General features: G+C 42.9%; 1 long non-coding RNA gene across 1 annotated transcript in view; it reads left to right on the plus strand.

The window, feature by feature from the left end:
* The first annotated feature begins 309 nt into the window (after positions 1–309).
* Positions 310–27,036, plus strand: part of LOC134174760 (uncharacterized) — a 33,569-nt gene continuing 6,842 nt past the window's right edge. The window contains exons 1-2 of the long non-coding RNA XR_009968765.1: positions 310–510; positions 24,531–24,637. This is a non-coding gene — a long non-coding RNA (uncharacterized LOC134174760). The remainder of the gene's footprint in view (positions 511–24,530; positions 24,638–27,036) is intronic.

A 27,036-nucleotide genomic window follows, 5' to 3' on the forward strand; every position in this document is an offset into this window, starting at 1 on the left:
CTACTCTTCTGCTACAGCTGCAGCACAGCTCTTTGCGAAATACATACTCCCATCTCTGCTTATGAGCTACTGGATTCAGGTTGGGAAATGTTTAATTAAGACAGTAATTTAAAGATCATTGCCACCAGGAAAAACTCATTTTCTGCCCCTTCCACAGTCGTTGGAGAATTTCTGACTCGGTACTCCTGAGGACTTGGCATCCTTTGGTGCTTTCAGTGTTGTTCTCTGTTATGAACCTATTACCCTACGGAGAGAAGGCAGAAGAGATTGTACAAATTTACCAAAAGGATGGAAAGTTGGCTTGTTTGTTACAACAGGTGCAAGCTATTGCACATAACTGCAGCATGTAACACCCACGTGGTAGCCAGGAGAAAATAGCTACTCAAGCAATCAGCACGGGCAGGCCTCTAAATAGCCCATTCTGTCCCCTAGTAAAAGGAAGGGGGAAGAGAAGGCAAGTTGGTGGGTGTTATGCTGAGAAAGGTCTGTGCAAGGAAAGACAGAAGAGAGGTAAGTTCTGTTATTCAATTGTTAAAGGCATAAATAATTAAGCTTTAATTGCTTTGGTTTTCATTGAACTGCTTGCTGTAATGGTATTTGATGGTTATAATTAAACTGCAAAATTTGTTGCTATAACTAAGACTGTGCATGAGGGGCTGGACCTCAGTTTTCAGAAGATGTTCGCAGCTTTATTGTCAGATGTAAAATCCTGTGCAGTGAGGGGAAGGTCTAATTGCAGAGAAGTTTGAGTTCTGCTTTTGCTTAGATGTCCTTGCATGCATTTTAGTTACTTCTGCTGACTCACTGGCTGTATGTGTTCCCCTGTGGTTGCTTCTCTGCACAGGTGTTTCTGTATGCAGACAGTATATGTAACATCAGGTGTTCTGTTTAATGCTAAATGTAAGATTGGAAAGTGATGTGACTATGATGAAGTAGGGAATATAATTTTTCATGTGGTGGTTATTGGAGGTTATTTTCTTCTTAGTGCTGCTTGGTTTGATTATGTACACTGACACTGCTATGAGCCCTCTACTCTGTAACTCGTTTCTGAGGTGCAGCCTTTGAAGAACAGATAAGGTTATGTGTTAATTTTGTCCCTTTAATGTTTGTTGACCCAGTACAGGTGGGAAATATGAAGTTTGGATGCCTCCTCTGAAGGTAACTGCTTACAAGGTCTTCAAGATGTGGTTCCCATCAAGATACCACTTATGCTTCATTTTTCCAGTGTCCTGTAACTGCTTGGTCCTAAAATCCAGTAAACTCTTAGTGGTGAACTTTCCCTAAAGTAAACTCAGAAAGGATAACCCAGTGGCCAGAGACTGTTTTAGAAATAGTGCAGGATCCTTTTTGTATCAAGAGTAATAGCAGATCTGGAGAGAGGAGCTGGTGGGGTGGATGAGGAAGATGCAGCATCAATACATCACTGTATTGCTCATGAAAGAGCCCCATTTCAAAGACAGCAAGGAAAGCAATACATCATGAACTGACTCCTGAATTTTCTCTGTGTCTCTTGTGTTATATTGCCTGACCCCCAAAACTGCTGATGTATGCTCTCCGGAGATGCTGTTTTCTTCCCGAGTTGACCTGCTTCCCACAAGGAGTTTAAAAGTTGGGGAGTAGTTCAGATTTAATCAGAGCTTGAAATTCAAGCAGAGAGATTTAGAAGCCTGAGTTAACAGTACTACAGTCTATTCCCACTAAGATTTTGTCTGCAGGTTGATGGGGTAACAATATAGTGACAAAGAAAAATGTCATATAAAGCTAATTCAAATAGACTTGCATTTCAGTCTGGAAACTACTACTGCAGGTTACAGTTTGCAACTCAACTCTTAATGCTAAAACTATGCACAATAAAAAATACCAGTATCTGATTAACAGGGAAAAAATATCTGAGTATATTTCTAGGGGGTATTTAAATGGAACTTAAGCACTGCAGTGATTTCAAAAGAGTAGGATACATAGGTAAAAGAGAAAAAGATTACCAGAAACTATTCAGGGGGCTGAAAAATCCCTCTATGCACAGAAAAGATGGGAATGGTTGCAACAGTGATTTAAGAAGCCACAAATATCAGCACTGCAAAAATCAGTCAAGAAGCAGGAGTGTCACTCTTAAATCTTTCACCTATACTTGTCATTAGTAGGAGGACTTGAAATGTTAATGAATATGGCCTCATATAGCAGCCCTGGGAATTGCTGCGTTTACCAAGTTAAAGGTGTAGAAAATGAGGCAGAGAGACACAGGTCCTGCAACTTTATGCATGCAGTCTAACCTTGTCATCTAGCTTCCATCTATAGTTCCTGGAGAGACAGCAACCCTTGCAGAGGGCAATTCAATTTTCTTCTGTTGGCTTCCCAAAACCATTGAAAAGCTTGACTATCAGTTAGGTTTCAATGAACCCTACTTTAAGTGATGCTTTCAAGGACATGTAAACCTTCTATGGCTATTTAGGGAATTGAATGCAAATCTTTTTCTTATGCAACTCAGGAAAGCATATAATTTTTTATAATAGTGCCATAGATATCAGAAAGTACTAACACCAACTTCTGAAAGCCACTGAGGGCTTTGATGGAAATGAGGTGGAGAGATGCAAAGCATCTGACTGCCTGCAGTTTACGTAGGCTCTCAAACCTTTACAGGAACCAAAGTAATCCCCACATGGAGAATGAATTTTCCAAACCTGGGTGGGGGGAGGAAAACTTCATCTCTCAATTAAACATATGTATTCAATTTCTTTTCATTTCAATGACTGAACCGAAAATCTGTTATTTGCCTCTTACTTTTCATTCAGTTTCAATTAAAATAAATAAATGTATTGCTACTCTGCTGCCATCATGAACCTCTTTGATCAGTATAAATATTCCATAGCATCTACAGTCCTCCTAGTGACAGCTGTCTCTATTTTATTATGGGACATAAAATGCTGTGAGCATTAACCTAAATTGGTCAGGATCAGTAGCTGTTTTTTGACATCATCATTTCTCCACTCAAAACCTTTGCTCTGTATTGTAATTAATCAAAGCTTTCAGAAGTCAATGTAATTAAGAGCAAGACAGTTCTAATGGACAAAGAGCAAGCTGTCTGCACTATGTCTAAATAAAGCAACTGGTCAGTATAATAATTTCCTGGGCACAATGGAAAGCATCCGACCCTTTTCTTCTGTATCTTGTCTCCAAAATTTCTCTGTGTGTGCTCCTACTAGACTTTGTTTCTCCCTTTTTAAAGAGAAAATGAAATGCCAAAGTGCTGAATCACTGGGGAAAATGACCTTGCTGGAGAGATGAAATCTGAAAACTAACCACCTTGCCACTTGTGAGTGTAGAGAATAAAACCTGTTATTTGTGAACCTCTCAGGATTAGAAGTACTTCAGCAGAATGGTTTTAGCAGACTGCAGTGTTTCTTGAGAAGAGAGGAAAAAATCATTCTTCTTTTTTGATCACTTGTTTTTCTACTGCAGTAATGCATTCAGCAGACAACCGTGCATAAATAAACTTAATGCAAATGAACTTTAAACCTGAAATGTTCTTAAGGTGAGCTGGTAGGTGAAATCTGAATGAGGATCAGTAACACGTACCTGACACAGCTACCTCTAGCTGAAAGCATGTCAGCCATTAACCACTTAATAGATATCTGTTGCAGGATTTAGGGACTAGAGTGAGGAAAAATGAGAGATAAAAGAAAAAGCTAATTGGATGAAAGCTAGTAATTGAACTCCATTGAATTTGGCAGAAAATACTGGTTAACATGTACACTTTGATTTAAGATCTTGGTGTGTTGTGAGTTTTACTTGGTTTCTTTAAAAGTGGTCTGACTTGTTAAACTTTCCTTAAGCTTGGTTTAAGTCATCAGCTGTATCTTTGATCGCTACCACCTCCTCTGAATATCCAGGTCCCACTGAGTCTATCCTACCACAGCATAACATCTTAGGTAGGATAACATGCTTTGATATGCCCATGATCCACAGCTATCAGTCACAGGCAGGGCATGCTATGGCACGGGGACTTGATGGAGGATGCTGCCCAACTCACATGATTGAGTATTTTCCGTGGCAGGTGGCTCTCATGAAAATTGAATTGGGAAAGGCTGATTCAGCCCAGGGAAATAACGGTGGACTAGTTGGTATTTTCTGCCTCTCTGAAACCCTATTATTTAAGATATGTGTTTTAAAGATGAGCTCTTACAGTAAAATGGGGCAAAACCGATCATTCCAAAGTATTCTGAAGTTCAAATGGATTTGGAATCAGTTTAAAGCAGATCTGTACCTCTTCTGTACTGGAGGTAATACAATAATCTTCCCATAAGACCTTCATAAACTGTGATTTCTTTTTTGGCTGCTTTAGCCCTGCTGCTGATTTTGATCTTTTCAACTTGCATAGCTGCACATACAGGAAAGCTGTTCAGTTAATCTCATTTTTATATTTCACTATCTTATCAATGCACTCATGCACACAGACAGAAACTAAAAATATTTGAATTACAAAGTTACATTCAATGCTATAATGTGATCATAGAGCTAGTTTTTCAAAGAACAGTATGGGACTATATTTTTAATGCCTCTGGCATTTATTTCCATTATGCTGTATGGCACAAGTCTGATAAAACTTCATGGGATGTATTGAAGCTTTAAGACACTGCTATGAAATGTTAGCCTCGCTCAGAAATTCAGATGAATCCCACCATTCATTTACTTGCTCTGTATTGACAACAATAATTAGCAGTATTAATGTGACTGCAGGAGCATGTGAACCCATTAGATAGAGTATCAAGTGAAGCTTTTATGCCGTTTAAAGCTTCAAAACGTGACAATTGTCAGCTGCACATCCAGAAAGAATTACAGAGAGATTGCTCTTGTTGTGGATGAGACTTGTATGGGTTTTGACAGATGAAGACAAATTGCTGATGATTATGTACCAGTTTTCATATAAATCTCTTCAGGAACACGTGACCAGGCTGGAACAGGAATAGGATGCATTAAATCATACTATGGTTCAATATTTAATTACTGAAAGTTGGAATACCCATGGGTTTCTTTTTGGTTTCTCCTCCCTCTCCCCCCTCCCCATCCTTTAAAAATAAACCCAGTAATTACCTCTTCATTTAAAATTGAGTGTCTTGGATGCACAATTTGTTGCCTGGGAGTTTCTGACTGACAGCTAGAGGATAAGGAAAAAATACAATTTTTTCTTAAATGCTGTTCCCTCTCCCTCTTTGCACACCCCGCACCCCAAAGAAAACCTCAACATCACAGATGAAGAAACAACATGTGATGGCCTCAATACAGACACTGTATGACCCAAGAGATTTTGAGGGAAGTTACTATTGCCTACCTGCAGCCACTAAACTGCTTTTGCTTTGTCTAGGTGTAATGGAAGCTGGGTGAATAGCAAACAGTGGTGTGTGAGGTGAGGAAACCTGGGCCAACTGGTGATGCTTTGTTGTTTCTGTGTGACTGAAGGTACTTGTCAATATTGGGTGGCTCAGAATTTATTGCCATTGACATTGACAGCTGTAAAGTGTCACACTGTAAAGTGACACTAGTCTATAGCTGCAGTGGTAGGCAGGAGAGCACAGCATAGAATAATAGGTGACGGGTTGTAAAAGAGGTGTGAAGGTGATCCTGAGGGACAGCTAGAGAACATGATGGGTACCTCCTCTAGTAGGGTTCAGTTAGGCAGTTTTTCCCTTTTGAAGGGAGAGGAGATTTAAACAGAAACAATAATTATAGTGGACTCTCTTCTCCATAAAATTGCATAATCTGTAAGCATAAAGTGTTTGAGCAGTTAAGATATTAGTGCTATAAATGTTGTGTTTCCTACTTGGAAGAGTGCTACTTCCAACAGTCTTGGAAGAACAAAAGGCTAATCTTAATTCCATATTAATAAAGCCTCTTTATTGGTGCCTTTTCCAGGTTATTGTTTTTCTTAATGGCAAAAGAATATTTGCTTTGGGAGATAAAGGTCAGTTAAGTAGGTACATGTCTTCTAAAGTTAGACATCTCTTGTGGCACTTTGTGGAAGCAGATCATTTTCCTCTGTAAAGATAAGAAAGGAAAGCTGAGGGAAGAGGTAAAATAATTGCCCAAATCCACACTGCAGAGCAAAAAAGTAAAGCTTGAGGCTCTTGAGTCCTGTTTGCTGGCAAAGCAGTTATTTTGTGATAGCAGAATTGCCTCCAGTGGTCTTATCCAATTAGTTATTGTACTGTATAGTTAAAATTTGTGCTTTGATATGTTTGGAACCTTATTTGACCGTTGAGACAGAATGAATATGCAGGAATAGGATAAAATTCAGTTGTCTGAAATTTAGTCAGAAATAAAGAACTAGAGAAAGTATCACATTTCGAGTAATTAAATAATATCAAGCATGTGAGAGAAGGCTGGTATAGTTCTTGCTTTTCATTCTTGTGCCCTCAACCATCATTCTAGCATTACATGTAACTTTGCCTACTATCATTTATAGAGCACCTTTTTCCAGTCAGTCTCATGACATCCTTAGCATATTTAATAGCTGCTAGGAATTGCCTTCTCTGCACATGCTGAGAGTAGCAATTCCCACGATAGTTGCATAGTCCCTGGGCTGAGGATCTATCCAGCAATATCCATTCCCTTCCAGTGTTCCTGAGTGCTTTTGTTCTTCCCAGACCAATGGCTCTGCCTTTTAACAGGAAACTCAATTTTATGTTAGTTTCCCTTCTTCACGATTATTGCAATTATTTTCAGGATCCTTCCACAATCCAAGTCACCTGCAGGGACTATAAGGTCTTCTGTTTTCTTCCCTTCCCTCTCAGTCAGTGTGTATTTGAGGGGACTGGTTTGTTCCTCAGCTCTTGCAAGTATGGGAAGATATACATCATCAATTTGGTCTCAGATTCAGGGAACTAACTCTTTTTTCAGTACTTCATTTTAAGAAGTGTTTTAAATGTTCCTGTTATTTTTTTCTCTTTGAATTTAGATTAAATTACAAATTTTAAAAATAAACCTTGGTGGCAAAATATTTACAAACAATTCTGAGAACTTCTGTAAGTCCAAACCATAACTTTGGCAGTGTGTCAGACAGGTTTATTGATTAAAAGCATGTTCCTTTGACTCACCTAGGGTCATGTGAAAATTAGCTGCTTTAATGTTCTCCTGGCTGGTCATCCCGATCTGAAGCTTGCAATGTGTTTCCAATGTCCTGTCCAGTTTTTCCAATATTTTTTCTTCAAAAAAACACCAGAGATAATATACCAGAATAGAATAATATTGAACAACTGAAATCATCTGGAGTATGACCAGAGCCATCATTGTACCCTGAAGTGCAAAGAGGAAGAGAAAAAGCAGAACCTCTGTGAACTGAAGGAAATGGTAGTTCTGGTTACGATATGCTAGGATGGCATGTACAAGGATTAGCCTGTGTTAAATACAGGTGTAAATATTGAGAAAACTATAACTTCATGATGCAGTCCCTAAATCTGATGTAACATGATCACAGTACTGACAAATTCACAGTTGTATGGGCTCTCTCTCTTTTGGATACTTACTTTTCACTGTACAACCTATTCATTTGCACAAATATGAAAAAAAAAAAAACAACACAACAATTTGCAGCACACTTCATTTTGAAGCCTTGTATCTCTGTTCAGGTCTCATAGCATCACCAGCCCTTTGGTTTATATAGCATCAGCTGAGTAGAAGTTCCTTCACTTCCAGGAGGCATGGATCAGTGGAAATCAATGCAGGCAGTTACTTAGATCTTGGCATGCTTATGAAAGACATCTAAAAAAGTTTTCTAACCTTCCTGTCTTTCAGTGCTGTCTGCTGAGTGTTGAGATCTCAGTTTGGTTGTTAAGTGGCAAATATAAAACTTGAACTATTATGGGAACTGATAACAGTGGGTGCCTGTGCTTGTTTTCCTACCTGAAGTATCAGGTTCTGGATGACCATAAACACTGAAGAAAACTCCAGAAATTATCGCTCTAGTTCATGGTTCAGTATTTTATAAGTATCCAGAAATGCATTATGATCTTTTAAGGGTTTCTGATTTTTATTTACTTATTAAAATAATTTTAATAATTGCCAACAGAGACAGTTGCTACTTGATGCTTGGGTACAAGGAATTGATCCGTAGGCTATTGAAAGAGAGCAAATGCATAAGAACTTCTGATAAATGATGGTATATCGATTGATGTGGTGACGTGGGTGTATATAAATCTCTCTGACTCTTTTGACGGTCTGTTCTCAATAATTAAACTGAACTTCAATGCTCTTTTTGTCGTAAGGATTTGAGACCCAGAATTTTAAGGGATAAGTGGCATAATTTGAAAAAATGTTGAACACATCACCTGCCACTAAAATAACCTGATTTCATACAGGGGTCAAGGCCTTATTTTCTGTCTTTGAGTAAATGAGTAAGATAATCAATATTCTTCAATTATTTGGAAATATATGGAAAAAACTCCCTAATGGTTTGGGTGTGTTTGGGGGGGTTGTTTTCCCCCTTCTCCCTCACACCCTTGGAGCATTGTAGGATTTTTTTAATCTCTTGTAATAGTAAAGTAACAACACTCTTGATTTCAGTCAATCTTTGAGTCTACAGTCTTTTCTCACTGCAACACAGCTTATGGCTTGCACTCAAGCTGTATTACCTTCTTACTTTCTTTTTTTTTTTCCTTGTTCCAAGTGTAAATTGTTTCCTGCCACTCCACAGGATTTTTCTCCCTTAATGATATAGAGGGAGATAACTACTCATAGTGCTGACAGAGGTAAGAGTACTAGAATAAGTAATACTTTAGATAAAGAATGATATACTGCTAGGGGAGTAAACTTGACACAGATTCATACCCCAGAACACTAGTTAGTCTATCAGCGCTTCTGCCGTTATCTCTTCGGACACAAATCTGAGAGAAAGTTTCAAGGTCAGCTGCAACTATATTGAAAATCTGTAGATCTAAGAAAAGCCCAGTGAATTAGTGACCTTTGTCAGCTTGGATTTTGTCTCTAAGGTGAGGACACTTCGATGCCTCCATTTGGCTGGGTAAGTGTAATAGGGCAAGGGGAAATATAAAAGCATACACAGATAAAGATCTATTTTGGAGAGGAGAAGTAGTAGATAGAAACATCAGACACTTTAGCCAGAGAAAGTACAATGTCAGAAGGCATTTTTTTTATTGAGGCTTCAGTAATTACCTGTGTAAATAAGCATATACCATTAATATTGGCAGTATGCTAATTTGTCCACAACAAAGATGGATTAAGACTGATTGAACCAGTTCATTTAAAACTGGTTATAATTGTTTCAAATTCTTTAAAAAAAAAAACAAATAAAATAAAGATATGCCTAAATATAAGCAAAGATATAACTTGTGAGCCACTAACCTCAAAGAATGCTAAGTTTTTCAGTCTCTATATAATTAAACTAAATTGATTATTCACACAGGAAAAGACTGTTCCACAGTGTTAATTTATAATTCATTAATACTGTTTTCACTGGTGTGAAAAATTTGCCATCCTGATCCTTATTGGAAGAATTCTCCACTTTCCCCTTCAGTTTTTGGCATTGGCCTTATTACAAACCTCAGTACAAGCTGCCCAAATTAGTAGGAGGACAGAAATTATAGTAGAGATTAATTTCATTAAACAAATAAGCTAAGGAAGAGCTTATATGAATTATTTAAAAGAAAAAAGTGGTGGAAAGTAGTCTGTCTTATTGAGGACAGATTGTGAGGGTAGACCTGGAAAAGCACAAGCCAAAACAGAAGCAATTTGTGGTCTTCAGGTGTGGTAACAAGATAACTTTCTAGAAAAGTTCCTTACCAGTAATAGAGGAAAAAAATGAGTGGAGGTCTTAGTCCACAAGTCAGAGAAGAGGAAACTCTGTCTACAGATAGGGGAGGAGAAGGCTTAAAGGTTTAATTATTTTCAGTATCAGTCATTCTGGGAAGCAAAATTGCAATTAGATGAGTTAGTACCTGTAATAGATAGTAAGTTCTCTTCCTGCGAGAGGGGTATAAAGCAAAAAAATACATACTTATTTGGATTGCCTGGGTTTGACGATTTTAAATTGCTGTATGCTTCATTCTCAGAAACTTTTAAAGTGGGTATTAACAGGAAGAAGCAGCAATATTTCATATAAAACAGTCTCATAAGCAAGCCTGCTTGAGACCACTACCAGAACTGGTGCCATTCACTACCATTATTTCTAATAGTACTGTCTTCCAGGATTCACATTGTGCCCAGGGGTGGTAATAATAATAATAATCTAGTAGGGCCTGCTGTGACAGTGCAAGGGTGAATGATTTTGAAATAAAGATAGATTCTGACTAAATATAAGGAAGAAATATTTTATGATGAGAGTGGTAAAACACTGGTGCAGGTTGCCCAAACAGGTGGTAGCTGCACCATCTCTGTAAACCTTCAGGGGACTCTGAGCAACCTGGTCTAATGCAAGGTGTCCCTGCTTATGGTGGGGGGGCTGGAACTAGATGAGTCTTAAAGGTCCCTTCCAGCCCAAACCATTTTATGACAATAAAACTGAATTTCTGAAGCCCTGGTGAATATAAAATCAGTAGGTTAAGGGTCTGTTTTCAGAGAGTATTTAGAGTGAGTCACAGACAGAAATGGAAGCATGAATCCAGTGAGGTTCTTCAGGGATATGTCAGAGTGTGGTGCTATTAAATTTTTAAGTTCCAGATGATGAAATCAAAACTTTATTTATTGAATATTAGGCTGCATCAACCTGGGAGAAACTGCAAGTACAGGAGAGGACAGAATGAGAATTCAGAATGACCCTGATAAATCAGAAATATGGCTTGAAAAATATGGGTTGAGATTCATCAGACATAAATTCAAAATTCTATGCTTAAGTAGAAAAAAATGAGCTCTAATATGGATCAATTGGAACCTAGAAATGTCTCCTCTGAAGAGAACTGGAGGAATCTGGGTTACCTCCTGTAGAAAAGGAGATATAATGTAAATGCTACTGCAGAGAGGAAAGAAAAGGACAATGGATGGAACCTAGTGACAAACTCAAAGTTACAACTGATTTGTTGACCTCGCAAGCTCACATATGCAGAGTCTTGCAAACTCAGTGCTTTATTGACTGCATGGTGTAAACCTGTCTAAAATAATTTTCACAGTGCTATCAGACACTGTCTGTTGGCAAAGTAGATCATCTTTTTTCCCTTGCTTTTGTTTCTCTCCAATCTGTTAGCACGACATTGGCACTAGTGTGTTTTCCTGCACATGAGATAGGCACTGTAAAGCTATTGTATGAGTAAACTGTTCTATTGTATTTGTATTCCTTAGTAAATTTGACACGTAAATGTATGTGCTCAAAGGTGGCTTTAACCTTCATTTTAACTTTATGAATAGCTTTTTACATTAACATGCTGTAGCTGTCTCATATTACTATCTGAATTTAAGACTGAAAGTACATCTAACTTCAGCAATTGCTTGCTGCTCACCTGTTGAAATCTGCATTTATATTGCTAATTACAGCAAGTGATTTCTTTTCCCTGATATTATGCCCACTAGACTACCTACCACTTACCTGAATTTTCAGCCATAATAGGTCAAGAGAACTCCAGAATAATATCTTTTCCGCAAGAAGTATTTTCTTCCTTACACTGCAATAGTTTCAGCACTTTCTACTTATTGTGTTTGTTCATGCTCCCTGGAGCTTGGTTTTAGATGAAACAGAAGCATGTTGGATGGATGCCTTTTCTTATGACCTGAAATTGGCTTTAAACCACCGTTTAGGAGCAATTCTTGCTCATTCTTATGAAACTTTAAAGACCATATGTGATTATGTGCTCATGTAACTTTTCAGACTAATCATTTATACCATGTATTATCACCTTCAAAAGTAACTATTTGGACTTGCTGCTGTAAACAGTGCACAAAATTGTGTATTAAACAGAATTTGTTAGGTATTGTATGACTTTAATGAAAACAGTATGTCTTCTTTGAAATCAACTGAATTTTTCCCCTATTCATAGGATGCTGCCATGGGGTTGTTGAATATCCCAAATTAACACTTATTGGGCAGAGGTACTTTTAGGCTACATTGCTGCTTGAGCCATGTTACGGAAATCTTTGTGCAAGGACATAAGCAAAGCTTTGACTTAGGGAGAATACAAAAATTGTAAAATTTTTTTTCATGTTACTTTGTGAAGAATTGAGGATTAAGTGGGTTTTGTCTTATTTTAGGTCCCCGAATGTGCTTTTTATGTTGCCTATACAGTCAATATGTACAAGCTGGCTGCGAAGTTGTAGACGTCCCTTCATTGGAAGTGTTCAAGACCAGGTTGGGTGGGGTTTTGAGCAACCTGATCTAGTGGAAGATGTTACTGCTCACGGCAGGAGTGTTGGAACTAGATGATGATTAATCTCTTCCAACACTTCAATTATTATATGATTGTACCTTCATGGGATGACCAATCTGACCTTGATTTGGTATTTGCTGAGGTGAGCAGCTCGAGAGAGGACGCCTTCAACACCGGAGCGGGGGGAGATCAGCGTCCAGGAGCCTCAACTCAGAGCCACGAGAGCCACCGAGGGAGCCTCGAGTCCTCGACAGGACCTGCCCAGGAGCCGGCAGCTCCGCTGAGGCGAGCAGGGACTCACAGGGGACGGAGCCAGGAGCAGCGGCACCAGCCCTGAGGGGGTAAAAACCCGCCCAGGGAGCGCGGCGAGCAGAGCGGGTCGGGGCAGTTTGCGCGGGCAGGCGGGCGGGATGGTGAGCACTCGGCCTGTGAGCAGGGCCCGGTCCGGGAACTCTGCTCTGGCTGCCCCGGCGGTGGCAGCGGAGGCACCCAGACAGAGCCGGTGAGAGGGGAGGGAGGCTGCAGTGCAGAGCTCGGGGTGCAGAGAGTGCCTGCACCGCTCTGGTGAGGGGAGGGGGCACAACGGGCAGGGCTGCACTCGGTGCTCCCCGGTGGAGGTGCTCCTGCAGCAGGGGCTGAGCTGCGGGATGCTGTCAATAGGCTGCGAGGTGTCAGGGAAGCTGAGAGGAAGCAGGAATGCTTGCTCCTGGCCCAACCTGCGCATGGGCCTCGAGCTTCACCTCTAGCTCATGAAGGCAAGAAGGAGGCCGTTAACCCGGGAAGCTGGGAATATAGTGACAAAAAAACAAAAAAAAAAAAAAAGAAGGAAAAGGACAACCAAAAGCAAGGGGCTTCCCCCTAAATCCCCTGTCCCCGCGCAGAACCGCTTTGCTGTCCTGCAGGGGGCTGATGAGGAAGCGCACTCGAGGCAGAAACAGCCGGCTGATGCACTGCTAAAGAAGATCTCTGCTGGTGCTGCCAGGAAAAAGCGGCGGGTCGTAGTAGTAGGGGACTCTACACTGGAAGGGACAGAAGCACTCGTCTGCCGGCCAGACCCCGTCTCAAGGGAGGTGTGTTGCCTACCGGGGGCACGGATCAGGGATGTGGCAGAGAGGCTGCCTGCTCTAGTAAGTCCCACGGACTATTACCCACTCCTGGTGATACATGTGGGTGCTAGGGATACAGATAGTAGTAGCCTGGGGAACATAAAGAAGGACTACAGAGCCCTGGGGGAGGTGGTTAGGGGCTCTGGAGCTCAGGTGGTCTTTTCATCAATTCTCCAGGGTACAGGGGAGGACCTAAAAAAGCTAGGAGGATTGGCCAGGTTAATAACTGGTTAAAAGGGTGGTGCCATAGTCAGGGGTTTGGGTGTCTTGAACATGGGACCCAAGCTTGTAGGCCAGGTCTAGTGGGGGCTGGTGGAGCTGGTCTGAAGAAAGGAAAGAGCAGTTTTGGTAGGCGGCTTGCCAGACTGGTCAAGGAGGCTTTAAACTAGATGTGCTGGGGGAGAGGGGCATCATTCCATCCCAACACACCCAGTCAGTTGCCAGCACCTATAATAAATGCTTGGAGCAATGCAGAGATATCCCACCCACCCCAGCCAATGAGCCGGCTTCAGTTGGAGCTTGGCTCAGATGCCTCTGTACAAATGCCCGTAGCATGGGGAACAAACAAGAGCAATTAGAGATATGTTCACATCTATGGGGGTATGATATAATAGGCATCACAGAAACATGGTGGGATGGCTTCTATGACTAGAGTGTTGGAACAGAAGGTTATAGGCTCTTTAGAAACGACAGGCCTGGCAGGTGGGGAAGGGGAGTTGCCCTTTATGTTAGGGATAGGCTGGAGAGTATGGAATTGTGTCTGGGGACAGGTGAGCAGTCCACAGAGTTTGTGGGTCAGGGTTAAAGGGAATATAGCTATGGGAGACATTACTGTGGGGATCTGTTACAGACCGTCTGATCAAGGAGAACCTGCGGATGAAGCACTCCATAGACAGACAGGAAAAGCCTCACGCTCACAGGCCCTTGCTCTCATGGGTGACTTCAACCACCCTGACATCTGTTGGAAGGACGGTACAGCCTGGCACAAGCAATCCAGGAGGTTCCTCGATTGTGTGGAAGACAACTTCCTTCTGCAAGTAATAGAGGAGCCGACAAGGAGAGGTGCCATACTTGACCTTGTGCTCACCAACAGGGAAGGGCTCGTTGGAAACGTGGCGCTCCAGGGCAGCCTTGGATGCAGCGATCATGAGATGGTCGAATTTGAGATCTTCAGGACAGTGAGAAGAGCGTGCAGCAAGCTCACTGCCCTGGACTCCAAAAGAGCAGACTTTGGCCTCTTCAGGAGCCTGCTTAGGAAGGTTCCATGGGATACAGCCCTAGAGGGCAGAGGGGCCCAAGACTGTTGGTTGATATTCAAGGATCACCTGCTGCAAGCTCAGGAGTGCTGCATCCCAACCAGAAGGAAGTGCAGCAGGAGGGCCAGGAGACCTCCTTGGATGGATAAGGAGCTCCTGAGGAAAATTCAATAGAAGAAAGAGGCTTATAACAAGTGGAAGCAAGGACAGGTGGCATGGGAAGAGTACAGGGATGTTGTCCAAGAAGCTAGGGACCAGGTTAGGAAAGCTAAGGCCCAGTTAGAATTAAACTTAGCTAGAGGTATTAAAGACAACAGGAAGGGATTCTACAGGTACATGGCTGTCCTGGGTTCAGAAGTAGCAGTCATTTTTCCCCTTCTTGGTAGCTGGTGCAGTGCAATGTTTTGACTTTCAGCTCGGGAACGGAGCTGATAACAAGCGATGTTTTGGTTTGGCCAAGGACTTTGTGAGCCTCATGCTCTGCCAGGGAGGAGGGGAAGCTGGGAGGAAGCAGAGACAGGACACCTGACCCAAACTGACCAAAGAGGTATTCCACACCACAGCACGTCATGCCCAGGAGGTAACTGGGAGTTAGCCGGAAGGGCCGGGGACTGCAGGGTTGGAGGAGGTATCGGTCAGAGCTTGGTCGGGCTGGGGGGGGCGAGTTATCGGTCGGCTGGTGGTGAGATGATGTATTCTCTTCCCTTGTTATTTCCTTTATCATTATTATCATTGGTGGTAGCAGTAGTGATTTGTGTTATACCTTAGTTACTAAACTGTTCTTATCTCAACCCGTGGGAGTTGCATTCTTTTCGATTCTCCTCTCCGTCCCTCCGAGAGCAGGGGGAGGGCAAGAAAAAAGGGGGGAAGTGAGCGAACGAGTTACCTGACTGGGTTTAAACCACAACAGTTCTTTTTGGCGCCCAACGTGGGGCACGAAGGGTTGAGATAACGACAGATCTGACCGGATTAATAGTCACTCGTCACAATGCTGATTTATTGGCTCTCAGAGTTGTTTCGCTTGATCTCACAGCTTCAGAATGTTATAACTTACGTAGAGCCGGTATTTGCTGTGTTAGTGTTTATCAAGTATGGGGCCTGGGCTAAGGTTCTTGTCTCACTGTGCTTTATGGCAATGGCTTGTAATACGGGCGGGCTCCAGCAGCAGGGCGGGACGGACGTGGCCGTGGACTTGTACCTGGCCGTCCGGCTGCTCTTCACCGTCCTGGCCCTCACCCTACTCTCCATCTTCGTGAGGCTGCGGGGAGCCGAGGGGGAGCGGCCCCGGGAGCCGGCGGCAGCCGAAGCGGCCCGGAAGAGCGGCCCCGGGGACCAAGCGGCGGCAGGAGCGGGGCCGGAGGCCGCGAGGGGGCGGCTGCCGGTGGAGGAGGTCGGGGCGGTCGAGGAGCGGAAGGAGGCGGCTGCCGAGCAGCGGGAAAAGGCGGCGGAGGAGCCGAGCCCCGCGGAGGAGCCGAGCCCCGCGGAAGAGCCGAGCACCGCGGCGGAGCCGAGCCCTGCGGCCGAGCCCAGCCCCGCGACGGCCGAGAGCATTCCCCGGAAGCCGCCTGCCGAACCCCAGGAGGATGCAGGAGACCACGCAGCATTTCCCAGCAAGGCAGAGGAGGAAGAGCTGGACTCAGGAAAAGAGAAGCTGGTGGTGGGAGAGCCGGCAAGCACAGCAGCTACACCAGCCCCAGTGACAAGTACAGCAGCATCGTTTGAGAGTTCTGGAGGTTTTGAATGGCCTTTGGGTATCCTTGGGACCTGCCTGCTGATTGTGATGGGGATCAGCATGTTGGCACACACACAGGCTGTGTTCTACCCACGACCATTTTGTCTGATCTCAAAAGTTAAGCAGAGTCAGGTTTGGGTCTTGTCTGGGGTTAGACGAGGATATGGGGGGACTAAGAGGTTTTCCCCAAGGCTGGACAGCCAGGAGTGGCAGGGTGTGTGGGACAGTATGGGCAAGTATCTAGTCCACTGGGCCCCTCCAGTGCTTTGGAAGCATTGGAGATGGAAGGCAGCTGTATGGAGTCCCCAGCAACAAGCTGCAGAAACTGCTGAAGGGGACAGTGAATTATTTTGAGCCTGGTGGGCCCAATGCACTTCAGGCCATCAGAGCAGAGATGCAACACAGAGATGGACTCATGATCGAGGGGTGGACTTAGCAATGGACACTATTGCCCAGGTTATTCACGAGTGTGAACACTGCACACAGTCTCTCCTGCTCTGGAAGACTGTTACAAGAGATGGAGCCTGACATGGACCAGATGGACGCAGCAGCTTTATAGGGACTGGTCCATGCACTAAGTTAAGAGTGCACCGAGATAAGAGTGATGGTATATTGAAATGTGGGATCTGAGCATGACGTGAATGGTATGGAATAAGGGGTGGATAATGTCCTGGGTTCAGAAGTAGCAGTCATTTTTCCCCTTCTTGGTAGCTGGTGCAGTGCAATGTTTTGACTTTCAGCTCGGGAACGGAGCTGATAACAAGCGATGTTTTGGTTTGGCCAAGGACTTTGTGAGCCTCATGCTCTGCCAGGGAGGAGGGGAAGCTGGGAGGAAGCAGAGACAGGACACCTGACCCAAACTGACCAAAGAGGTATTCCACACCACAGCACGTCATGCCCAGGAGGTAACTGGGAGTTAGCCGGAAGGGCCGGGGACTGCAGGGTTGGAGGAGGTATCGGTCAGAGCTTGGTCGGGCTGGGGGGGGCGAGTTATCGGTCGGCTGGTGGTGAGATGATGTATTCTCTTCCCTTGTTATTTCCTTTATCATTATTATCATTGGTGGTAGCAGTAGTGATTTGTGTTATACCTTAGTTACTAAACTGTTCTTATCTCAACCCGTGGGAGTTGGATTCTCCTCTCCGTCCCTCCGAGAGCAGGGGGAGGGCAAGAAAAAAGGGGGGAAGTGAGCGAACGAGTTACCTGACTGGGTTTAAACCACAACAATGGCAAATAAAAAACAGACTAGGGAGAATGTAGGCCCCCTCAGGAAGCTCTTGGGAGAACTGGCTACACAGGATTTGGAGAAGGCTGAGGTTCTGAATGACTTCTTTGCCTCAGTCTTCACTGGCAAAGGCTCTGACTGCACCACCCAAGTCTTGGAAGGCAGATGCAGGGACTGTGAGAATGAAGACCTTGTGCCCACTGTAGGAGAGGATCTGGTTCGAGACCATCTTAAAAATCTGAATGTGCACAAGTCCATGGGTCCTGATGAGATCCATCTGCGGGTCCTCAAGGAGCTGGCAAATGAACTTGTGAAGCCACTGGCCATCATATTTGAGAACTCATGGCAGTCAGGTGAAGTTCCCAATGACTGGTAAAAGGGAAATATAACCCCCATTTTCAAGAAGGGGAAAATGGATGACCCAGGGAATTACAGACCAGTCAGTCTCACGTCTGTGCCTGGCAAAATCTTGGAGCAGATTCTCCTGGAAGGCATGCTAAGGCACATGAAAATCAACAAGGTGACAGCCAGCATGGCTTCACTAAGGGGAAATCCTGCCTGACCCATTTGGTGGCCTTCTATGATGGGGCTACAGAAGTGATGGGCAGGGGTAGAGCAGTTGATGTCATCTACCTGGACTTGTGTAAAGTGCTCGACACTGTCCCACACGACATCCTTGTCTCTAAATTGGAGAGACATCGATTTGATAGGTGGATGACTTGGTGGACAAAGAACTGGCTGGATGGCTGCACACAGAGTTGTCGTCAATGGCTCAGTGTCTGGCTGGAGACCAGTAACGAGTGGTGTCCCTCAGGGATCGGTGTTGGGACCGGTCTTGTTTAACATCTTTGTCACTGACATGGACAGTGGGATTGAGTGCGCCCTCAGCAAGTTTGCCGATGACACCAAGCTGTGTGGTTCGGTTGATACGCTGGAGGGAAGGAATGCCATCCAGAGGGACCTTGACACACTTGTGAGGTGGGCTGATGCCAACCTCATGAAGTTTAGCCAAGCCAAGTGCAAGGTCCTACAGCTGGGTGGGCGCAATCCCAGGCACAGCTACAGGTTGGGCAGAGAAGAGATTCAGAGCAGCCCTGTGGAGAAGGACTTGGGGGTGTTGGTTGATGAGAAAATGAACATGAGCCGGCTTCAGTGTGCGCTTGCAGCCCAGAAAGCCAACCGTATCCTGGGCTGCATCAAAAGGAGCGTGACCAGCAGGTCGAAGGAGGTGATCCTGCCCCTCTACTCTGCTCTTGTGAGACCTCACCTGGAGTATTGTGTGCAGTTCTGGTGTCCTCAACATAAAAAGGACATGGAACTGTTAGAGCAAGTCCAGAGAAGGGCCATGAGGATGATCAGGGGACTGGAGCACCTCCCGTATGAAGACAGGCTGAGGAAGTTGGGGCTGTTCAGCCTGGAGAAGAGAAGGCTGCGTGGAGACCTCATAGCAGCCTTCCAGTATCTGAAGGGGGCCTATAGGGATGCTGGGGAGGGACTCTTCATTAGAGACTGTAGTGACAGGACAAGGGGTAACGAGTTAAAACTTGAACAGGGGAAGTTTAGGTTGGATATAAGGAGGAAATTCTTTCCTGTTAGGGTGGTGAGGCACTGGAATGGGTTGCCCAGGGAGGTTGTGAATGCTCCATCCCTGGCAGTGTTCAAGACCAGGTTGGACGAGGCCTTGGGTGATATGGTTTAGCATAAGGTGTCCTTGCCCACGGCAGGGGGGTTGGAACTAGATGATCTTAATGTCCTTTCCAACCCTAACGATTCTATGATTCTATGATTCTATGATTCTATGATTCTATGATTCTATGATTCTATGATTCTATGATTCTATGATTCTATGATTCTATGATTCTATGATTCTATGATTTCAGATACAGGACCTGAATCATCATTCAGGGGGTTACTTCTTTGCCAGTTTTTCTCACTGCCACTTCAGATAAAAGTAATACTGTTCCTTTTGATTTCTTATTTGCAACTTCAATGCTGTATATTGACACTATAGAAGAACATGATGTCTTTGGAGAGCTATTGACATATTTAACGTACACATGAAATAGGAGAATCTTGATCTCGGCCTTGAACCCTGCATTTTAGATCAGTTTTAAATGACTGAACCAATGTATGGGAAAAGTATCAGTTTATTATTTGCCTTAATAATGCTGAGGATGTGGTGCTTGTGCTTGGACAATCCTTGGAGGCAGTAGAGTGGTCCTAGAGTCGTGGGTAGAGTTGGACACCTAGCACAGACTGCATTGCCTGGGATTTTCTTTGAGCCCTTGAAGAGACTAGGAAAATTATTTTAATTTTCTTTCCATTTAACTCTAATGTATTTTGATAACAGCTGACATATGGAAAGCTGGGGGGAAAAACAGTGTTTTGAAATGTAAGTAGTGTTTCTCAGAAATAGAAACCATGTAGTGATATGACAATAACCGAAGCGGTTTGTATGTCTCTCTTATGATATTATTTATTTTGATTTGACTGCAGTAGAAAACACACATCCACAGACATTTGTCAGCTTTTTAAAATCACCCACTCTAAATCAATGCCATCATTGCTTTATGCTAAAGAACAGCACAATCTAATACTACCACCTGCAGACACTGGCCTGTACCTCAATCCACCTTTCTGTTGAAGCCAGTAAGGAAGAACAGTCTGCAGAGTTAACTAAAAAAGTCTAAAGCAGCTTTTTAATCCATTTTGGGGTTTAATTTGCACATACTTAATCCCACATTTGGTTGGCTCCTTTTATATAGCCTATGTACTGTAATCATACAAAAATGATGTTGTGAGGCACCTTAGGAGGTCTGTAGTCCCACCTCCTGCTCAAAAAGAGACCTAACTTCATAGTCGGAGCATGTTTCTCAGGAACTTGTCTTGAAAATCTCCAAGGATAAAGATTGAAACCACTCCTTTGGAACTCTCTTCTGGCACTTAATCAGTCACAGTGGAAAAAAACTTTCCTTTTCCTCCCGCTGCTGTCCCACTTTAAGCCAAATCAGAGTTTTTCTTGCCCAACTTTACTGTTGCCCCTTGTGCTTTCACTATGTTTTTTATTATTGTGTATTCCTTCGTTTAGATAAAGACATCTTTAATATTTACTAAAGTCTTTCTCTTCCAGGCTAAACAAGCCCTGCTTTCTCATCCTGTTGTGTGCATCTCTCAGGTTTCTCCATCTGTCTTTTACTTGGGCAGGGACACAAAGCTACACACAGTACTGCAGATACAGTCTCTAAAATGCTGGAAATAGAATAATAGTTTCCCTTACCTGACTTGTCAAACTCTTTCAAATGGAGTTGAATGTGAAGTTGATCATGGAGTTGACTGTCACTGTGATTAAGCCATACACTGACTCATGTTCAACTTCTCTACTGGAATAGCCAAGGCTTTTTTTTTGACTGTCTAGCCAGCCAGGCCCCAACCTGTGCTGCAGCATGGATTTATTTTGTCCAAGGCTCACCTCATCTGTCTGTCTTCTACTTTGCAGTCAAAATACTTCTCTAATTTCTTCACCTACCATCTAGCCAAGAAGCCATTAGCCTCCTGTCTTGTATCAGAGAGTGTGTCCAGGAGGATTAGGGAAATGACTATCCCCCTGTACCTGGCACTGCAGAGTCTGCACCTCAAATGCTTTGTTCAGTTCTGGGCCCTCCCAAGAAGAGACACTGAGGTGCTGGAGCGTGTCCACAGAAGGACAACGAAGCTGGTGAAAGATCTAGAGCACAAGTGGCTGAGGGAACTGGAGTTACTTACTCCAGAGAAAAGGAGGCTCAAGGGAGACATTATTGCTCTCTGTTGAAATGGGGTTGTAGTAAGGGGCATCAGTCTCTTCCCTCAAGTAACAAGTGATGGGACAAGAGGAAATCAGACTGTTAATGAGCACCATATCAAGGGAAAGATAGAATTCAAATGCTTTGCACAGATAGCTACATGGTTGAGAAACAGTCTGGAGGTGATAGAAAAGATTAAAAGAAAAGCTATGAAAGAAAAGCAACTAATTTGGAATGGAAGCTACATTCAAAGTCACCATATCCAGTTAAGTCTGACCATGATTCTCCCTGCTTCAGATTCAAGGCTCTACATCAGAAGCAGCATTTACTTAGAAAGAGGGATACATATTTAAAAGAATAGTAAAAAAAGAAGGCAAATGTGTTTAATGTTTGGAATGAATTTTCTGCAGAAGCTGAGAAAGCAGTGGCTTTGTCTGATGGATCCTCTCAAAGGAACTACGGCTCAGGGCAGTATCATACTTGTCTTCATCTTTACAATGAAGCAATCCTCGAAGCAGATAAAGTGCAGAGAATGAACACATAGAAGAAAGGTGTAAGTTTGCCAGTGGAAAAAAAAAGCTCATTCAAAGAGTTGTTTCAAGCAGGTTTTTTGCTTTGTTTTGTTAAACTTCAGCTTGATAGCAGCTTGAGCTCAAAAGCAGTTTAAAAGCTGTGACAGTACAAACCCAGTCATTCTATTGTCCAGCTTATGTCAGCTTATTTTGATTCAACAGAGGCATCGAAGCCAGGCCTGGGTATTGCTATATGTGCTTTGTGGATGCAGTTTAGTGCTTAGCCTTCCTTGACACCGACCAGACTTTAGAGGTTTAAAAAGAACTAGGTATAAGGAAGGAAAAGAGGGCTTTGCGGGGGGGGGGGGGGGGAGGAAAGCCACAACCTTTTGCTTTGCTCTCTGAATCCATATACTTTCTGAGGTGAAAACATGCAGTGTTCATGATGGTACGTTTTGATTTCTGATGAAAAACATCTCCCTCTTGGATTGATCACATGGTGCAAATAAGGCACAGAACTTATTTTTAGGCACAAAGCAAGTGGCTCACAGACACCTCATTTAATGAGTTTCTGTTTATATACTGCAACAGGGACAAGAATCTCAAGTGCAGGGCTGTAAATGAAGAACTTTCCCAGCTGAGGAAGTAATACTGTCACTGTGGTCCCCATATAGGTTAATTCCTAAAACCAAAGCACTGAGGTGTTTTCAGAAGTGGATATCTGCAAGAAGGCAGGCTTTCTAAAGCAGTGTAAGTATCCAAAGCTGCAAGCAACTCCCTGTTCACTTCCCAGCATATGATACAAGATTACTAACTGTTGTTAAAATAATTAACCACTATGTGCCTTGCTTTTGCTACCTTCATGACCTACAACATAGGTTGCATACACAAAGTGACCTGAACCTGGACCCAAACTTACTAGCAAGCTTTCTGTGAAGCAAATTCAGAGCATCATTTAGGAGTCGAGACACTGCTGAGGTCATTCCTCAATCAATGAGGTCTGCAATCAGCTATCATTTTTTGGACCTTACAGCCACATATCCTTTCCAACACAGCTAGCTTTTGGGTCTGATTTAGGAGAAATACTGAATTTAGAATATAGAATCATAGAACAGATAGGGTTAGAAAGGACCTTAAGATCATCCAGTTCCAACCCCCTTGCCATGGGCAGGGACACCTCACACTAGATTATGTCACCCAAGACTGTCCAACCTGACCTTGAACACTGCCAGGGATGGAACATTCACCACTTCTCTGAGCAGCCCATTCCAGTGTCTCACCCCCCTCACAGGAAAGAACTTCTTCCTTATATCCTATCTGAGCTTCCTGTTTCAGTTTGAACCCATCATCCCTTGTCCTATCACTACAGTTCCTGATGAAGAGTCCCTCTCTGGCATCCTTATAAGCCCCCTTCAGATACTGGAAGGCTGCTATGCGGTCTTCATGCAGCCCTCTCTCCTCTGGACTGAACATCCTCAACTTTCTCAGCCTACCTCTATACCAGAGGTGCTCCAGTCATCCCCGTGGTGCTCATCATTCTCATGGCCTCCTCTGGACTTGTTCCAACAGTTCCATGTCCTTTTTATGTTGAGGACACCAGAACTGCATACAATGCTCCAAGTGAGGTCTCATGAGAGTAGAGGGGCAGGATCACCTGCTTCAACCTGCTGGTCATGCTCCTTTTGATGCAGCCCAGTACATGGTCGGTTTCTGGGCTGTGAGTGCACACTGCTGGCTCACGTTAAGTTTCTCATCAACCAACACTCCCAAGTTCTTATAGAGCTATAACCACAGTCTCTTTTGCTATGTCTGGGACTCATGAGAGAAGTCTGTAATTATTTGTAGGCATTTTTTGGCTGTGATTCAGGTTATAACCACTTTCCACAACTTTCAGCTTGCTGTATAGGAGTTGGCAAACCCTCTTTAAACATTTGACACATCAGATGAATGATTGTGAAGTTAAAAAAAAAATAAAAATAAATGTATAGTCCCTGGTTATTTGAAACCAGAGAATAATGAACAGAACTCAAAGAAACAGAAGGTTAGAAAATGCTCACTGGTATCTGATGTTTTATGCATGCAAAACCAGGGGCATAAGTGAATTAATTCATTTTGGCAGCTAGGCAAGGAGCAAAGGAAAGAGCAACTTAGACAGGAGAAGGATGAGCTGTGAAATGAGTAATTTAAAAAAAAAAAAAGAAAAAAGAAATTGTCATGGAAAAGTGTTAATTTTAACAATTAAAAATAGTATAAATGATAATACATTACAGAAGAGTGTCAGTACTGCTACAGAACACTAAAACACCTTTCTGATTAAGGCAGATTATTAAGGCCAAACCCTATAAAGTTAAATAAATAGATCTCCACATTTCATTTCTTTAGGTTGTAGAGATTACATAGGCAATGGTCAACAAAATTTTGCCTGCAGAGTTACCTGTAGAAATTTAACTTTGTCTTCCTGCATATGCATTACAATAGAAACTTAACTGGCATTTCCCCTTGAGCCCTGGTTATATATGCTTTCTTACACAAACAATGTAAGAGCTTCATATTCAGCAGGGAGCATAAAATTATGGATGCAGCCTGTATGACATTCTTCTCAAATGTACCTTAAATTCTATAGGTAATAAACGAAGGGGAGAAAATAAAGCCTCTCTATGTCCCCTGTAGTTGGAATCCATGATCAATGGGAGCTCTCATATCAAATTCAGTAGCACAAAGTTAATCAAGGTCAGTATCCTTTTGGTTTTCTGCAGTGATTAAGGGTCATGTCATACAAAACATATTTCTCCGATTGTTTATGTTTTTCACATCTGATAAGGATTGAAATCACTCATGACTTGCTAGGCTCTCCAGCCTGAGAGAGTTTAAATGGATGCTGTGACTTCAGCTGTAGTTAGAGTTCAGGTTTTGTTACACATACATATTGTGGAGGATTTTCTGCAAGGTACACTGGAGTTGGATTGGATATTGCCAGCGGGCACATTCCCTTGATTTGCCTGTTTTGATCTCCCCTATCTGAAAAACTTCAAAGCCAGTTTGAGGGTTAGAAACAGTTAAGAGAGTTTTCCAGGTGCTTTTTTCTCTACCTGGCCTTTAAGGAAGGTCTCTGTTATGCAGATTTCTCGGGGTGAAAGAATGTGGCTGGTAACTGCATAAGGAACTTATTATTCAGACTTCACAGACAACTGGCAGCAGCACACCAATGGACAGCAGTATAAGTTAACTGGTACTGAGAGGTCTGTGGGAAACCTCGCAGAGTCCTCCAAAGCCGAGAAATGGGTGTGAGTACAGCAGAGAGGGCTGGGAGCTGCAGCACAGCATGCTTGTGGATGGCATGAGAGAAGTTGTAAGGGGAATTACAGCAACCTTCTTTCCACTGCCTGCAGGCGCACTGAGAGAAGACAGAAGCAGCCTTTTCTTGGGATTTCCCAATGAAAAGTCAGGAGGTAAAAGCCACAAGTTTCAGCAATAGAAACTCCAGCGAGATATTAGAAATGTCTTTTCTCCCCCAGTCACAGTCTTTACAGGGGCTAGCAAGGGAGGACTGGAATTGCAGACACTGTAGGTTTTCCAAACTCAGCTGCACAATATCCCAAATGTCCCAATATGATTTATCTTTGATGTAGTCCCTGCTTTGAGCAAAGCTCTGAAGAACAAACCTCCAGAAGTTGCTTCCAGACACAACTCTTGCCCAGTTCTGTGAGTCTGTTTGTATATAATCTCTCTTGGGGAAAGGGAGATCCCTTCTGAAATAAAAAGTGGTAATGCAGAAGCAGTGAACGGCATGGCTTTTAATTATGAGGATGAGCTCAAATGGATTTTGTCAGCTTGGTTCTCAGTAGTAATATATGACACAGTACAAAGGTCAAGAAAACAAAGTTACAGGGATCTGTAAATAATTCTGTGATCTCAAGGGGCTTTCCAAAGTATATATATCTTCTGTTAATAAACCAAGCATTTCTAATTAGTGTAAGTGACCACAAAACTAACCGAAGAGTACAAATTAGAGAAAGCATAGCCTAATTTAATGACTCTAGAAGTTTATTACCTGCCTACACCAAGTCTGACATACGGCAAGTATTGACTGAATTATGTGGATTGAATAAGAAATTGGGTGGTTGTGTGCCAAGTGGAGGAATGAGAGGTGGAAGAGGGTGGAAGAGAGTGGAAGCTTTGGCTTCTGACTCAGCTCACTTACCCCAGTTCTGAAATCCATATGCTTGTTAACTAGGAGTTGGCTACATCCCAACATGAAAAGTGGAGTTTACGTTGTGTGTGTGAACCAGTAATTTGCATTGATTTGCACATGATTTGTGTCTAATTTGCTAATCGTTAAACGCCATGTGATATGTAAATAGGTAGAAAGTGAAAACCCCATGTTTTAAATTCATTCACTTTGACAGTTTAATCTTGTTGGCAGGAGCTGCCTTCTGAGTACATTGAAGTTCATTGTGTACACACAATCTGAGTACATTGAAGTTCACCCGTCAAGAAGGCTTGCAGAAAGGTCTTTCACTTATATTGTTTTCCTTCTATTGTTGTTGTCCAATGGTAGATTGAACTTCTTTAGCAGTGACCTGTGTTTCAGGATTTTTGAGTTACTTAATTGTTCCGCAGCCATTTATATGACTTGTGGTCCATCTGCAGGTGAGACTGACCAGTACAGCTAATTATTACTTTGAGATACCTGACATACAGATGGGATGCAGAGCAGCGTAGGAATAGCAAAAGTAATAATAGCTGCCTGCAAGACACTGAAATATCGGTGTTAATGTGAGCAGGATCAGGTCGAAAACCTGCAAGCAGGCCTTCTAATACTTCAGATAAATGCGTATTGTTTTATTTTGCATAGGTTGAAATGCAAACGGAGGTTCACTGTATTGCAATGTTTAAAAACAATTAAATAGCAACTTGTCTTTTTTGCATTTGATAGTAATCAGAGGTGACTAAAGCACAATGTTTGATATTATCAGTGCCTTAGCTATCTTGGGGGATTTCAGCATGAAGAGAGAGGTGTTATTATCAAAGCTATGACAAAAAAAAAGATGAAGTTTCAAAGACCAAATGGGTTTGACCTCCTGTTAAAGAAGGTCTTGTCAGAAATGCATGCAGTGTAAATACATTTA

This window comes from Pezoporus occidentalis, unplaced genomic scaffold, assembly GCF_034315485.1.
Source record: "Pezoporus occidentalis ecotype Australia unplaced genomic scaffold, CSIRO_AGI_Poc_V1 ctg63, whole genome shotgun sequence".
Taxonomy (NCBI): Eukaryota; Metazoa; Chordata; class Aves; order Psittaciformes; family Psittacidae; genus Pezoporus; species Pezoporus occidentalis.